Below are 16608 nucleotides of genomic sequence, written 5' to 3'. Positions count from 1 at the left end.
AGGGGTAATGAGTTCAAACTGGAACACAAGAGGTTCCACTTAAATTTGCAACGGAACTTGTTCCCAGTGAGGGTGCCAGAGCCTGGACCAGGCTGTCCAGGGAGGTTGTGGAGTCTCCTTCCTCATTCTATGGCTGGTGGCACTGGAGGAAGGGAGTTTGTACTTGGTGATGGCCAGGGAGCTGGAGAGAGTGCCAGGCTCACCCAGGACCATATGGCTGCACTGGGCTGGTCACAGGAGAAAGACAACAGGTGTTCAGCAGGTCCCATGGTGTAATGGTGAGCACCCTGCACTCTGAATCCAGCGATCTGAGTTCAAATCTCAGTGGGACCTCAAGTTTTAGCTCTCTCAGGACTTTCCTCAGCATGCACAGCCTTGCTGTTGGGTCATCTCTTTAATGCATTCCCATCAGCCCCCCTCTCCTGTGCTCCCAGCCCTGGCACTGACATCAGTGCCCCTTCTCCTGCCCTGTGCCCAACAAACATCTGCAGGTTTCCCGAGCTCTGGCCCTGCCCCGTCTCAGCTCCCTTCTTCCTGATGGCTGCTTCTGGATGGGGGATCCAGCAGCGGCTCAGCAAACCACTCAAGAGCTGAGGTGCAGATCATGCAGGCCAAGCCTGGCTCAAAGCAGGGTCAAGAAGAGGAGGCTGTTGAGGGCCTTGTCTGGTTGGCTGTTGGACATTTTCTACGATGGAGAATCTACAGCCCTGCTGGGAACCTTTTCCCCATCTTGACCACCAATGTTTCTGGCATGAAGTTTATTTCCTCTCCTCTCATTGCTTCTTGTGAAATCCATTTGTCTGATGTTTTCCTGCCTTTCTCTTGCCTACTTGCTTATTTTTGGTGTTCTGCTGTCACTTCAGGGAATTCCACCCACCCTGGCACTGTTTCTGCATGGGGACACAGTCATTGTCATGGGAAAGAGCAGGTTCTCCCTCTTTCTTGCAGAGCGGTTGAACAACTGACAGAGGAGGAGGACAAACCACCACGAGTCTCCAGCTACGCTGCGCAAAGTCTTTAATGAGAAGGAGCAAAAGCAGTGGCACAGAACAGAGATCAAGAAACACATCTGCTGGGTTCAGGGCAACACAGAGAACAGCCCATTGCCCAAGGAAAAGCTTGAAACACAAAGCACTTGCCTTTCCCCATTCTGCTCCACCTGCTGGCAATCCCAGCCCAGCAAGAGCAGTCCCTAACTCCAGCACCCTCCCCCAGCACCAGGAGGTTCAGCAAAGCAGAAGAGAACGAGCCCTTTCTCAAGGAGCTCAGAGCAAAGCAGAGCCAGAGGAGGCACAGTGAGGCCTGACGTGCAGCCAGGAGCCGTGGGCACAGGTCCCTCCTGCCAGCTGGCATGAGGACACCCAGCCCATCTGCAAGGCCTGGCCACACTCCTGCTGTGCAGTCCCCATCATTCTTCCTGCTCCAGAAGGGACGATGTACCAGGTTCAGCAGTTCAGTCGGCAGCGGGGTGGAGGCAGGCACAGCCCTGACCCCCCCAGACCAAGGGAGCCCCCAGAAGAGATGGGAACCCCCCCAGTGCTGAGGGAGCTCCCAACGGCAGCTGACAGAGAGGATCCCACAACTGTGTTCTGAGGGAAAGAAGTGAGAATGGGGCCCGGCAGGGTCACCACCACTGGAGAGGCCTCAATGGCCACCGTCGAGTCACCACAGCGGGCGACACAGGGCTCACTGCAGCTGCCTGCAAGTGGGGTTGGGCCAGAGGAACCACAAGGTGCTGGGATACAGGGTCTGAAGCAAGACATCTCTCGGTGAGGGAGGCAAAGCTGAAACACAGAGCACAGACACAACACAATTTCAGTCTGTCTTTCTTGTCCTCAGTTCTCTCTGCAGATGCACTTCACTGTCCTCCACCTGCCTTTTAACTCTAAGTTCAGAAATTGCCTCCAGCTCAGCTTGCTGACATGTACAACAGGTATGACACCTCAGCTAAAGCTAGATTTGAATGCCTAGGACCAAAGAAGTAACTGATTGCTGATGTCACAAGGACATCCTCCTGCATTACCCAGTGCAAAAGCCCAGATGAACTTTCATGCCACTAGTCCACCACAAATAGTCTGCGTGGAGCAAGGGTCTCAGAAATCAGCTCTTGAGAACACACAGTGTGAACAAAGCCGCCATGACCCTCACTGTGCTCTCAGAGTTGCATGGTCCAGAAAGGCTGAACCACTGTTGGGACAGGACCCAGCTCAGTGGATTAAAATCCCCTGTGGAGAGCCTGATCATACCCCATCTCCAGAACAGGCAATGCTGCATGGAAGGAGGCACTGGATGCACTTGACCATTTGGTTAGAGACCATCTGTCTAAGGCAGAAATTCTGCTGAGCAAGCAGACCTCCCTGCAGCTGAGCCCCATTCATCCCCTTGTGCTTGAAAGAACCTTCCTCTTCCCAGCTATCCCCAGCCAGGCCCATCAAAACGGAAAGAGTTGGCAGCCCTTCAACAGTTCTATTGCTGTGCACATTGAGGCAGCCCAAGGATCCACCTGAGTAGCCACCATGACAGCAGTCCAGCCCATGGGGAGAGATGGAGTGCACAGAGTCTTACCTCGTTCCTGGAGGAAAGGGAGGCAAGAGAGGAGGATGCAGAGCCTGGAGCAGCGCAGGCTTTTATGCTGTGTCCTAGTGCCCCGTGGGGCCACAAACATTCCTTGCTCATGAAGTATTTAAACACATAGTAGCTGTTGCTTGATGAGTCCTTGCTGGTGCTTAATTACTTGGTCCTTTCATCCCAAATGTTGTGTTCCTTTTTCATACTGCTGGACACCAAAATAATTAATCTGTGTCCCAGCTTCATAAGGCAACTTACTTCTGAGGTCTATGTCTAGTATTCAGGTTGATTTTTTTGGTTATTTTGTGATATGGATTGTCACATTGCCTTCTTAATGGTGAGTGCAACCACCAGTCATGGTGAAGTTCTGCTTTAAAGGATACGTCAAGTCAACTCTCCAATGTTTTCAGTGCAGGCACACAGGCTAAACCTGAGAGACGTTCCTCCCCACAGGTCATTGTAGACACGGAGGAGACTATGAGTAAGTTGTAACAGAATGTTGAGACTGTGCAATCTCATACAGGAGAAGAGATGCACCTCTACAGGGATGTGGCAAAGCTGAACAGCAAGGAAAAACCATTTGGGGCTGGAGGGAAGTCCCTTGTGGGTTGGAATGACAGCCACGACGACCTTGTTCATGTTCATCAGGCTGTACCACATCCAGGTTTTGTGATTAAAGAGATGCCTTTGTCCTTTCTTGAAAGAGACCCACACCCAAATGGACCTGGTTTGCTCTGCAAGGGAACCCCAGAGCCCTAAGGCTTGCATGGCCTGCTTATGCGGACAAGTGCAGGGCAAGGAACAGATGCTCATGGCCATTTTTCTTGGGTCAGGAATGGCATGGCCCATACCATGCATTACAGACTACAAAGGGACATTGGATCAGCATCCTAGGGCACCTGGGAAAAACCCTGAACTACCGTCAAACATGAGTCATTGCTGTGAATTTCAGTGGACATGTTGTCCTGGCCTCAGGTGCACCAGCGATACCAGAGCTCATGGCCTCATGAAACCACTGGTGCTTCTACGTGATCTTGAACTGTTGCTATGTTCCAAGGCATGACCTTTTGCTGGCTACTCAGGGACTCATGTGACAGTGTTAGGTCAACGGCTGCACTTGATTTTCTTGAGGGTCTCTTCCAACCAAAGCGACTCTTTCATTCAGCATACCTGAGAAGTACAACAGTTGGAATGGGTGTCTGGAGGTCCTCTGCTCCAATGAACTGCTCCAAGCAGCTCAAATTCCCCAATAACTCAACAGCTTCAGGCCTCTTACCCTTTTGCATTTACATCCATCTCCTGCTCCCCACATTGCTCATCTTCACTAGACTCCATAACCCTAGTGGCGTGAGCCTTACCCTACACACCACGTGCTCCAGCCCTCACGTTCTGTCTGTTCCTCTGCCAGTACTTCTCTCCAGAAGATCCCAGGGTTATGGGATGAGGTCTGGAGGTGGATGGGAAGTAAACAGAAGGATTAGGAGTGAAGGCTCCTTCCAGGATTTACAGTGAAAGTTCTGCTTCTACAGACTTTCCCTCTTCTTCCTGTCGCACCTGCTGCCCAGAAGAGGGTTATACTCAATGGCATGAAAGTGAAATGCAGACCATGTGGCATTCACACATCCAGCACTCATGGTCTTCATGGACCACTACAAGATTTCTTGGCTCATTCAGATCAAACCTAGATATCGGTGTGTTTCAAAAGTGGGATGAAACAACCAGACTGAGAAGGAGAAAGAGAAGTGGCCATCCCTGAGGTGTCATTATACAGACCACATGAAAAAATCTATTCATCTCATTTCCCCAGACCCTTCTGTGTAACTGCTAAACAATGCTGGCACCCTCACTGCCATCTCCTGGTGGCCCGCAAGGGGCACAGTGCAGCCCTGGATGTGCTGTCCTAGAGACAGTGACTTCTCCAATGGTGGCAGAGTTCAGAAGTCAACAGGACAAGGCTCAGAGCTTCCTGAGGTAAGTGGGAAGCTTTGTCTGCTCAGAGCAGGAGATTGGTCCAGAGGACCTTCTCAGGTCCCTTCTAACCATCATTATTTGGAAGAGCATGGAGTCTCAAGAGCCCTTGAGCAGCAAACAAACAGCAATGCCTTGGAAGTCAGCTGCAGCACAAGGCTGCATAGAAGCACCAGTTGATTCAGGAATGATGCTAAAAGGTGTGGTAATGCCTTTGAGGAAAGCAGAGCTTTCAGAGGAATGAGGCTATGACTCTGGTATCTCTGACATGCCTGAGGCTGGGGCACTTTGTCCACTGGAGTCCACAGCATGATGACTCACGTTTGCCAGGAGCTCAGGGTTTTTCCCAACTCTTTCACATCATGATGACTCCCAGGTGCTCTGTGAGACTGATGCAATGTCCCTCTGTAGTCTGAAATGTATAGAATAGATCACCCCATCTGTGATCAAGAAAAAAGGCCATGAGCTTTTGCCTCTCTGCCCTGAACCTCTCTGCAAACTCAGGCCATGCATTCCTCTGGGGTATGGGATGCTCTTTCTGAGCAAATCAAGTCGATTTGGGTGTGGGTGTCTTTCAGAGATGGGCATGGGCTTCTCTGTGATCACCCTCCTATGTGTTGATTTTCTTCTTTTCAATAGGTTCTTCACTTCTTGATCCAAGCCTAAATTCCTTCTTGGAAGAAACATGAGGGCCTGGTTATCAAAGGATGTGGCTATGGAGATCCCATGGAGAGGTTACTTGAAAGAGACCGGCTTGACCCTCTGGTCTGCTCTTCATTATTATTAATCTGCCTTTTGTTCCCTGGGCTCATGGGCAGACTAAACAAGCTGTGGCAGAGCCTGATATGAGTATTTAAGGTCCTTGAGGCCCTCAGTCCTGCTTGCAAGGGGTTTCCCTCCAGCCCACAATGATCCTTCTTTGCTATTGAGCTTTGCAACATCCCTGCAGAACAGCATCTATTCTCCTGTACAAGATTGTGCAGTCTTGAACCTACTTGCTCTCTCCTGTGTGTCTACAATCCCCATTGTAGAAATGTTCCTTAGGTTTAGCTTGAATATCTGCACTAAAAGCACCCAACAGCTAACTCAAGGTGTCCATCATAGATGCATTTCACCGTGGCTCATGTTTATGCTCACCATGAAGAGGGCAATGTGACAAAGGCAATTCATGAGACACAAACCCACTTAAAATTTGGCTGCACACAAGCTGAGCCTCAGAGTTTATTTACGTTACAAATGCGGGACACAGAAGAATTGTTTCGACGTATCACAATGTCGAGGGTTAAGATTGCGGGGTGACAATAAAACCCTGGCAAATACATTGTTAACCTCCTCTTCCCCCCCACTTCCCCCTTTTTTGCCCCTCCCTCTCCCCCCTTCCCACTCAGGACAGGTGATCGGGAGGGAAAGAAGGACAGAGAGAAGAGAGTTGGAAAAATTAACAATGTTTTACTAATGCTACTAATAAGAATAGAGAAAATAATACAAAATATACAAAACCTACCTTGAAAGTCTCAGCAACTGCAGAGCCGGCACCCGAAGTCCTGGACTGGACTCTGCAGCCAAGCGGAGCTGGATTCAGTCTGTCACTAGGCCTCAGTTCGCAGTGACAACTAGCAAGGTCCTCTCCTAATGACGGCCATAAGGAAAAAAAGGGAAAAAGGGACGAGATCCTCGTGATCTCGCACTTTTATGTGAAGTATTCACGTGAATGGAATGTTATACACAGTTGGTCAGTTTCTTGGTCACTTGTTTCTCGTCTCCCCTCTCGCGAGATGTCCATCTGTGCTTATCAATAAGTTTGCATTCCATTGCTAGGTTTACCAAAACATGTGTCTGGTTCTCCAGGAAAATGCAGTTAATATGAAGGCTTTAGCTGACAGGCAAATTCACTGAAAGAGAAACTTGTTTTTAACAAAACCAGGACACACAGTCACCAAGCACTGATCCTGATAGGGGGCTTCAGCCACTCAGACATCTGCTGGGAAAGTGGTACGGCAAACCGCAAGCAGTCCGGGAAACTACTGGAATGTGCTGAGGACAACTTTTTATTACGGGTGATGGAAACTCCATCCAGAGGAGAGACACTGCTGGACCTGTTGTTTACTAGTGCGGAAGAATTTACCCAACGGGTCAAGACTGGGGTAGTATGACTACAATTGACATGCAAGAGGTAGATATACTCAACAACTTTTTTTGTCACTGTCTTCACTGGCAAGTGTCTTAGCCACAACACCAAAGTAATGCAATCCAAAGGCAGGGCCTGGGAGAATGAAGTACCAGTCATCACGGGAGATCACGTTCAAGCCCATATAACAAACGTGAATGTGCACAACTCCGTGGGACTTGTTGAGATGCATCCAAGGATCCTGAAGAAATTGGCAGATGAAGTTGCAAAGCCAATAGCGATCAAATTTGAAGAGCTGTGGCAGGTTGGTGAAATTTCTGGAAAAGTGAAAACATAACCCCCACTTTATTATTTATTATTTAAAATCTTTGCTGAGAACATAGACAGTGGGATTGAGTTCACCCTCAACAAGCTTGCAGATGGGACCAAGTTGAGTGACATGGTTGTTACTCTAGAGGGAAGGGATGCCAGCCAGAGGGACCTTGACAGGCTAGAGAGGGGGTCCAGGCGAACCTCATGAAGTTCAACAAAGCCATATGCAAGGTTCTGCACCTGGGTCAAGGCAATCCCAAACACGGATATGGGCTGCGCCATGACTGAATAGAGAGCAGCCCTGTGGTGGAGGATTTGGGCATATTGGTGGATGAAGAACTGAATATGAGCCGCCAATGCATGCTTGCAGCCCAGAAAGCCAGTTGTATCCTGGGCTGTATCAGAACAAGGGTGGCCTGAAAGTCAGAGGTGATTCTACCCATCTACTCTGCCCCATGAGACTCCACCTGGAGTACAGTGTTTAGATGTAGGGCCTGCAACATCAGAAATACATGGACCTGCTCAATTGGGTCCAGAGTAGTACACACAGATGATCAGGGGGTCTGGGCACCTCTCCTAGGAGGAGAGGATGAGAGATTTGGGGGTTTTTATGCTAGAGAATAGAAGGCTCTTCAGAGACCTCAAGACGGGGAGGGACACTTTGTCAGGGAGTGCAGTGACAAGAAGAGAGGCAAAGTTTTTAAAATGAAAAAGGTTAGATGTGGATTAAATATTTGAAAGAAACTCTTCCCTGTGATGGTGGTGAGACACTGGACCAGGCCTTCCATAGAAGCTGTGATTGCTCCATCTTGGAAGTGTTTAAAGCACTTTAAAGCTGGAAGGGCCTTTGAGAAACCTTTTCTTGTCAAAGGTGTCCTTGTCCATGTGAGGGGGGTAGAACAAAATTATATTTAAGGACCTTTAGAATCAAAACTCGTTCTGTGATTCACAGCTCATTCCAGTTATTATGAAGTGGGAGCAAAATATTTCAGATGAAATGGGCAGGGACTCAATCACCAGCAAGGCTTTGGCAAGCAACAACTAATGGGAGCTTAGATGCTTCATGAGCGAGGAATGTTTGTGGCCCCACAGAGCACTAGGACACAGCATAAAAGCCTGCGCTGCTCCAGGCTCTGCATCCTCCTCTCTTGCCTCCCTTTCCTCCAGGAACGAGGTAAGACTCTGTGCACTCCATCTCTCCCCATGGGCTGGACTGCTGTCATGGTGGCTACTCAGGTGGATCCTTGGGCTGCCTCAACGTGCACAGCAATAGAACTGTTGAAGGGCTGCAACCTCTTTCCTTTATAATGGGCCTGGCTGGGGAGAGCTGGGAAGATGGGGATTCTTTCAAGCACAAGGGGATGAATGGGGCTCAGCTGCAGGGAGGTCTGCTTGCTCAGCAAATGGTCAAGTGCATCCAGTGCCTCCTTCCATGCAGCACTGCCTGTTCTGGAGATGGGGTATGATCAGGCTCTCCACAGGGGCTTTAAATCCACTGAGCTGGGTCCTGTCCCAAAAGTGGTTCAGCCTTTCTGGACCATGCAACTCAGAGAGCACAGTGAGGGCCATGGCAGCTCTGTGCACACTGTGTGTTCTCAAGAGCTGATTTCTGAGACCCTTGTTCCATGCAGCCTATTTGTGGTGGACTAGTTGCATGAAACTTCATCTGGGCTTTTGCACTGGGTAATGCAGGAGGAGGTCCTTGTGACATGAGCAATCAGTTAGGCACTTCTTTGGTCCTAGGCATTCAAAACTAGCTTTAGCTGAGGTGTCATACCTGTTGTACATGTCAGCAAGATGAGCTGGAGGCAATTTCTGAACTTAGAGTTAAAAGGCAGGTGGAGGACAGTGAAGTGCATCTGCAGAGAGAACTGAGGACAAGAAAGACAGACTGAAATTGTGTTGTGTCTGTGCTTTGTGCTTCAGCTTTGCCTCCCTCACCGAGAGATGTCTTGCTTCAGACCCTGTATCCCAGCACCTTGTGGTTCCTCTGGCCCAACCCCACTTGCAAGCAGCTGCAGTGAGCCCTGTGTCGCCCGCTGTGGTGACTCGACAGTGGCCATTGAGGCCTCTCCAGTGGTGGTGACCCTGCCGGGCCCCATTCTCACTTCTTTCCCTCAGAACACAGTTGTGGGATCCTCTCTGTCAGCTGCCGTTGGGAGCTCCCTCAGCACTGGGGGGGTTCCCATCTCTTCTGGGGGCTCCCTTGGTCTGGGGGGGTCAGGGCTGTGCCTGCCTCCACCCCGCTGCCGACTGAACTGCTGAACCTGGTACATCGTCCCTTCTGGAGCAGGAAGAATGATGGGGACTGCACAGCAGGAGTGTGGCCAGGCCTTGCAGATGGGCTGGGTGTCCTCATGCCAGCTGGCAGGAGGGACCTGTGCCCACGGCTCCTGGCTGCACGTCAGGCCTCGCTGTGCCTCCTCTGGCTCTGCTTTGCTCTGAGCTCCTTGAGAAAGGGCTCGTTCTCTTCTGCTTTGCTGAACCTCCTGGTGCTGGAGGAGGGTGCTGGAGTTAGGGACTGCTCTTGCTGGGCTGGGATTGCCAGCAGGTGGAGCAGAATGGGGAAAGGCAAGTGCTTGGTGTTTCAAGCTTGTCCTTGGGCAATGGGCTGTTCTCTGTGTTGCCCTGAACCCTGCAGATGTGTTTCTTGATCTCTGTTCTGTGCCACTGCTTTTGCTCCTTCTCATTAAAGACTTTGCGCAGCGTAGCTGGAGACTCCTGGTGGTTTGTCCTCCTCCTCTGTCAGTTGTTCAACCGCTCTGCAAGAAAGAGGGAGAACCTGCTCTTTCCCATGACAATGACTGTGTCCCTATGCAGAAACAGTGCCAGGGTGGGTGGAATTCCCTGACAGGACACCAGAAGCAATGGACAGGAGAGGAAATAAACTTAATGCCAGAAACAATGGTGGTCAAGATGGGGAAAAGGTTCCCAGCAAGGCTGTAGATTCTCCATCTTAGAAAATGTCCAACAGCCAACCAGACAAGGCCCTCAACAGCCTCCTCTTCTTGACCCTGCTTTGAGCCATGCTTGGCCTCCATGATCTACACCTCAGCTCTTGTGTGATTTGCTGAGCCGCTGCTGGATCCCCCATCCAGAAGCAGGCATCAGGAAGAAGGGAGCTGAGACAGGGCAGGGCCAGACCTCGGGAAACCTGCAGAGGTTTGTTGGGCACAGGGCAGGAGAAGGGGCACTGATGTCAGTGCCAGGGCTGGGAGCACAGGAGAGGAGGGCTGATGGGAATGCATTAAAGAAGTGACCCAACAGCAAGGCTGTGCATGCAGAGGAAAGCTCTGAGAGAGCTAAAACTTGAGGTCCCACTGAGATTTGAACTCAGACCAGTGGATTCAGAGTGCAGAGTGCTCACCATTACACCATGGGACCTGCTGAACACCTGTTGTCTTTCTCCTGTGGCCACCCCACTGCAGCCATATGGTCCTGGGTGAGCCTGGCACTCTCTCCATCTGCCTGGCCATCACCAAGTAAAAACGCTCTTCCTCCAGGGCCACCAGGCACCCGCTACTCACAGGGCTTTTCAAGGGAATGCCAGAGCTATTTGCACAAGCCTCACATGCCTTCTGTTACAAGATCCAGGCTGCTAAGCCCTGAGAATCTCACTTTCTGTTCATAAGACCTGGTTATGAAGTTTCCAGCATATGCTCTTCAACATTGCCCCTCACAGAGTGCATTGATAACCCAGAGTTGGGTGGTTTGATGCTTGTACTTGTGCTCTCTGCTGCTGCTTCCCTGCACCCCCATGTTGAAGACCCTGCATGATCCAGACTGCTTTCCTCTGCTAGGATTGTCTTGGCTGACTTCAAACCCTGGGCCTTTCTTCCAGGACACACTGTTCCCTTCTGTCCCAAAGTAGCCTCTCCCTCAGTGAGAATGGCGTTCATCTCCTAAGGCTGTTCCAGACTCCTTCACACCAGGCTCCTTTACCTGCACGAGCAGGATGCATCTTCCCTCTGCTCTTTCCCACTCTTTTCGTTTCTTCCTCCTCTCTCAGCCTGGCCTTTTCTGCCCTTTCTCGAATATGTCTTCACAGGGGGGCCACACACATTGCTGATGGCTCAGCTTTATGGTGCAGCAGGTGCACTGCAGAGCTGGAACTGTCCACATCCCACACAGGTCTTCCCCTTACCTCTTGACACAGAGGTGGTTCCCACACTAACATGCTTGTCCTCCTCCCCAGCTGCAGAGCCCTGATGGTCCCCTCTTGTTCCTGGGAAGGTGGGGACTGAGCTGCCTGGTGGCAAGTGGGAAACAGCAGTGTTCCCAGGACATCCCCTGCCTGCTTGGAGGAACTGTGTGCTGTGCTCTGGCTGCTGGTCCACAGCCTCCTCTGCCTTGCTGATGGGCACTTTGGAAGCAGTGCCTGCAGAGAAAGCAAAGGAGAAGGTGTCAGTGGCAGAGAGAGGGGGCTCAGGCACTGGGACAGCCCTGGGCAGCCCTGGGTGTCCAGAGGGCAGGAGGGCAGCAGTGCAGGGAGCACCTGGTGAACGCTGCAAGGGAGAGGCAGTGTCTGGTGGGGCTGGAGCGAGGCCAAAAGCAAGTAGCAGAGGATGGTTTCGATCCATCGACCTCTGGGTTATGGGCCCAGCACGCTCCCGCTGCGCCACTCTGCTCCCCCCAGCAGCTCTGCAGGGACCTCCCCAGCCCTGCCTGATGCTGCCTGGACCTGCCAGCACCAGCGCTGCTGCTCAGGCCTCCTGCCCTCCTCTTCCCTGCACCCATCACCAGGCTGCATCGAGCTCTCCCTGCAAACCTCAGTGTCCCCGCACTCAGGCTGGCAAGTGCAAGGGCCTTACTTTGTCCTTCTCCCCTCTTCGGCAACCCTTGCTGTACATACAGACTGGGGGACCAGATGCTGAAGAGCAGCTCCACGGAGAAGGATCTGGGGGTTCTGTTTGACGTCAAGTTGGACATGAGCCAACAGTGTGCCCTGGCAGCCAAGAGGTCCAACTGTACCCTGGGGTGCATCCAGCACAGCATGGCCAGCCAGGTGAGGGAGGGGACTGTCCCGCTCTGCTCTGCACTGGAGCGGCCTCACCTGAGACACTGTGTGCAGGGCTGGGTGCCATGGGATAAAGAAGATATTAAGCTACTAGAGAGTGTGCAGAAGAGGGCTAAAAAGTTGCTCAAGTGTTTGGACAGGAAGCCAAGTGAAGAGCAGCTAAAGTCACTGGGTTTGTTCAGCCTGGAGGACGCTGATGAATAAAGTGCACTGGAGTCTCTATGGGGTCCCTCAAAAGTGTGGGAAGACACAGCCCCGTATTTACCCTAATCCCAACCACAGGTGATTCCTCCTCCTTTCCCCATTGACTGAGGTACTTGGAGCACACAAGCTTTGCTATCTGCCTTCCGTTTTCAGCCAGCAGCATCCCCTTATGTGTCCCCCCACCAACATTCCCTGTAAACTGACTGGTTAAACCTATAAGTTTTAGCTTGGAGAAGAAGAGACTAAGGGGTGACCTCATTAATGGTTATCAATATGGAAAGGGGGAGTGTCAGGAGGATGGAGCCAGGCTCTTCTCGGTGACAACCAGTGACAGGACAAGGGGCAATGGGTGCAAACTTGAACACAGGAGGTTCCATTGAAATCTGAGAAGAAACTTGTTTGGGGTGAGGGTGGCAGAGCCTGGCCCAGGCTGCCCAGGGACGTTGTGGAGTCTCCTTCTGTGCAGACATTCCAACCCGCCTGGACACCTTCCTGTGTCACCTCATCTGGGTGTTCCTGTTCCATGGGGGGATTGCACTGGATGTGCTTTCCAGGGCCCTTCCAGCCCCTGACACTCTGGGATTCTGTGATAAGTCTGTTACACTCCATTTTGTCAAGATACGGGCCTGGTCACCTCTGTAAAGGCAACTAAAAAGGTATCTGTAAATATGTTGGCAACAAGAGCAGGTCTAAGGAGAATCTCTATCCCCTGACAGATACAGAGGGAAACAAAATGACAGAGGATGACCGAAAGGCTGCTAAGGTATTAAATGCCATCTTTGCAGCAGCCTTAATTAGTCAGAACAGTGGTGCTCCAGGTACCCAGCCCCCTGAGCCAGAAGACAGGCGTGGGGAGCAGAATCAAACCCCAGTAATCCAAGGATAAATGATTAGCGTACTGCTACACTACTTGGACATCCACAATTTCATGGGGGCAGATGAGATGCACCCAAGCGTGCTGAGGGAGCTAGCGGACGTGATCTCTGAGTCACTTTCCATTATCTATCAGCAATCTTAGCCAACTGGGGAGGTCCTAGTTGACTGGAAGTTGGCTAATGTGATGCCTGTCTACAAGAAGGGCCGTAAGGAGAACTCAGGAAACTACAGACCTGTCAGTCTAATCTTGGTGCTAGGGAAGGTCATGGAGCAGGTGATCTTGGGTAATATCACATGGCCCATACAAGAGAACCATAAGATCAGGCCCAGTCAACATGGGTTTATGAAAGGCAGGTCCTGTTTGACCAACCTGATCTCCTTGTACAACAAGATGACCCACGTAGTAGATGAGGGAAAGGCTGTGGATGTTGTGTACTTAGATTTTAGTAAAGCTTTTGACACCTTATCCCACAGCATCTCCTGGAGAAGCTGCAGCTCATGGCCTGGATGGTGTATCTGCAATGGGTAAAGAACTGGTTAGGTGGCTGGGCCCAAGGAGTTGTGGTGAAAGGAGCCAAATCCAGTGGGTGGCTGGTTATGAGTGGTGTCCCCAGGGCTCTGTACTGGGCCCAGTTTTGTTTAATCATTTTTTCAATAACCTGGGTGAGGGGATTGGGTGCACCCTCACTAAGTTTGTAGATGACACCAAATTGGGTGGGAGTGTTGATCTGCTGGCAGGTGGGAAGGCCATGCACAGGCATGTGGACCAGCTGGATCACTGGGCAGAGGCCAATTTTCTGAGGTTCACCAAGGCCAAGTGTCGGGGCCTGCACTTGGGTCACAACATCCCCATGAACGGTGCAGGCTCAGGGAAGAGTGGCTGAAAAGCTGCCTGGCAGAAAGGGATCTGGGAGTGTTGATTGACAGCTGACTGAACATGAGCCAGCAGTGTGTCCAGGTGGCCAAAAAGGCCACCAGCATCCTGGCATGTATCAGGAATACTGTGACCAGGAGGACTAGAGCAGTGGTTGTGCCACTGCACTCGGTGCTGGGGAGGTCTCACCTTGAATAGTGTGTTCAGTTTTGGGCCCCTCATCATAAGAGGGATATTGAAGTACTGGAGAGAGTGCAGAGGAGGTGATGAAGCTGGTGAAGGACCTGGAGCACAAGAATGACGAGGAGCAGTTGAGGGAACAAGGTCTGTTTAGCCTTAAGAAAAGGAGGCTGAGGGGAGACCTTATTGTTATCTACAACTGCCTGAAGGGAGGTTGGAGAATGGAGGGGGTTGGTCTCCTCTCCCAAGAAACAACTGATTGGACAAGAGGAAATGGCCTCAAGTTGCACCAGGGGAGGTTTAGATTGGATACAGGAAAAAATTCTTCATGGAAAGGGTTGTCAGGTATAGGAACAGGCTGCCCAGGGCAGTGGGGAGTCACCATCCCTGGAGGGGTTGAAAAGGTGTTTAGAGAAGGTTCTTAGGGACATGGTATAGTGCTACAGTTGGGTTATGGTTGGACTCGGTGATGCTGAGGGTGTCTTCCAACTGAAATGATTCTATGATACGATTCCATGACATGGAAGTGTAATCCAGGCTAAGACTGAAGGTGCTGAATGTCTGAAATGGCTGAAAGACCCACAACACCTCCAAAAGAAGCACTTATAATCAATCTTCTGCATCCCACATAAAGGCTGGGATTTGGTACCCAAGTGTAAGTAGATATCTAGTGCTCTTAGAAACGTCCTTAATTCACAGGCATGGAGTTTGACAAAGAACCTGCAACAGATGTCTCCAGGTCTGGATCCAAAGGCAAAGTCAGGGTAGGATACTCAAGGACATTTAACATGTCTGTAGCAGTTCATGTAAATACAGATCAATTGTTTCACCGTTCACCAGATCCCTCCACGGGGCTGACTCAAGTCAAATGTTGACAATATCACGCTCAAGTTATGTCCACCCAAAACATAACACACACTAACTCTCTTCAGCTATACAGGAGCTCTGAATGACCACAGGGTCATTCAGATGCCTTAGCAGAGTTGTTAATTTCATGTCTTAGACATCTAGGACACCTGCATAGGACTTCCAGCTCTGCCTCAAGTCCTGCAAGAGGCACAAATGCTTCTGTATTAGAAGCTGGAGACCACATGGGCTAACATACACATTGCATCTAAATATGATGGAAGGAGCATCAAGTCCATGATTATCTCAACTTTGATATAGATCTACACAATTACCTTCTTAATGTGTTAAACTACATGAGATAAACCGTCGTTTTCCAGTTTCTTTCAACACAGTGTCCTGAGCTTTCTCTTAGAAACATGTCCTGCAAGAGGTACAAATGCATCTGTTTTAGAAGCCGGAGACCACATGGGCTACCATACATATGGCATGTAAATACGATGGAATAAGCTTCAAGTCCATGAATATCTCCCCTTTGATTCATATCTAAACAATTAACTTCTTAATGTGTTAAACTACATGAGATAATTGTTTGTTTTCCAGGCTTTTGCAATACAGTGTCCTTCTGAGCTTTCTCCTTAGAAACAGGAGAGGTGGAGTAAACTACATTCTGAGCCTTGTCCTTGTTTTAGTCACATTCCTCCAGGAACATGAACTTTTCCCTAGCATTTTTTTCAGGGCAGATCTCATCTCCTGGTTCCTAAGAGTGTAGATCAAGGGGTTCAGAGCTGGGGTCACAGCACTGTACAGGAGAGACACTTGCACATCCCTTTGAAGGGAGCTTCCTGAGGAGGGTGGTGTGTAATTGAAGAGCACTGGAATGTACAACAGTGCCACAACAGTGAGGTGGGAGGCACAGGTGGAGAAGGGCTTCCATCTTCCTTCCTGGGACCGGACCTTATGGAAAATGAAGCAGATGATGTAGAGGTAGGAGAGGACTATGAGAGAAAAGGAGCCTAGTGCAACAGATGTGGTAATGACATTGAGGAGGGTCATGTTGAGGCTGGTACTACTGCAAGCCAAATTCAACAGTAGCTTGATGTCACAGAAGAAGTGATGAATGTGGTTGTGGCCACAGAAAGTCAGCTAAGAGGTCATGACTGAGTGCATCATGGCATGCACAAAACCAATGGACCAGCTGGCTGCAGCCAGCAGCAGACAAGTCTGGGGGCTCATGACAAGGGTGTAGCGCAAAGGATTGCAGATGGCCACGTAACCGTCATAGGCCATGGTGGCCAGTAGCACAGCCTCAGTAGTTCCCAGGAAGTGGAAGAAGTGGATCTGAGCCAAGCACCCACCAAAAGAGATGGGCTGATGTCCAAAGAGAAGGCCAGTCAACATCTTGGGACCAGTGACTGTGGAGAAGACAATGTCCAGGCAGGACAAGTTCCCCAGGAAGAAGTACATTGGTGTGTGAAGACGGGGCTCAGCTATCACCACGGTCACAATGGCACCATTTCCCAGAAGATTGGTCAAGTAGAGCAAGAGGAAGAAGATGAAGAAAAAGTGCTGCAGCCCCTGGATATCAGTGAGACCCAAGAGGATGAACTCGCTGAGCTCTGTCTGGTTCAGCAT

The 16608-nt window shown here is 50.5% G+C and overlaps 2 long non-coding RNA genes, 3 other non-coding genes and 1 pseudogene across 5 annotated transcripts; 2 read left to right on the top strand and 4 right to left on the bottom strand.

Annotated features, from left to right (window-relative positions):
- The first annotated feature begins 261 nt into the window (after positions 1-261).
- On the top strand, positions 262-333 carry TRNAQ-CUG (transfer RNA glutamine (anticodon CUG)). The gene has a single exon. It is a non-coding gene; the product is annotated as a tRNA-Gln (tRNA).
- A 667-nt stretch (positions 334-1000) lies between these two features.
- Positions 1001-2648, bottom strand: LOC135580605 (uncharacterized). Its single transcript, XR_010475524.1, has 2 exons — positions 2566-2648; positions 1001-1784 (listed from the first exon to the last, which is right to left on the bottom strand). It is a non-coding gene; the product is annotated as an uncharacterized LOC135580605 (long non-coding RNA).
- A 5364-nt stretch (positions 2649-8012) lies between these two features.
- On the top strand, positions 8013-9686 carry LOC135580604 (uncharacterized). The gene is made up of 2 exons (XR_010475523.1): positions 8013-8150; positions 8903-9686. It is a non-coding gene; the product is annotated as an uncharacterized LOC135580604 (long non-coding RNA).
- A 602-nt stretch (positions 9687-10288) lies between these two features.
- TRNAQ-CUG (transfer RNA glutamine (anticodon CUG)) lies at positions 10289-10360 on the bottom strand. The gene has a single exon. It is a non-coding gene; the product is annotated as a tRNA-Gln (tRNA).
- Positions 10361-11532: 1172 nt separating this feature from the next.
- On the bottom strand, positions 11533-11604 carry TRNAM-CAU (transfer RNA methionine (anticodon CAU)). The gene has a single exon. It is a non-coding gene; the product is annotated as a tRNA-Met (tRNA).
- A 4032-nt stretch (positions 11605-15636) lies between these two features.
- LOC135580537 (olfactory receptor 12D2-like) lies at positions 15637-16608 on the bottom strand (annotated as a pseudogene).

This window comes from Columba livia, chromosome 11 (genome assembly GCF_036013475.1).
Source record: "Columba livia isolate bColLiv1 breed racing homer chromosome 11, bColLiv1.pat.W.v2, whole genome shotgun sequence".
Taxonomy (NCBI): Eukaryota; Metazoa; Chordata; class Aves; order Columbiformes; family Columbidae; genus Columba; species Columba livia.
This window is presented reverse-complemented; position numbering and strand designations above follow the sequence as displayed.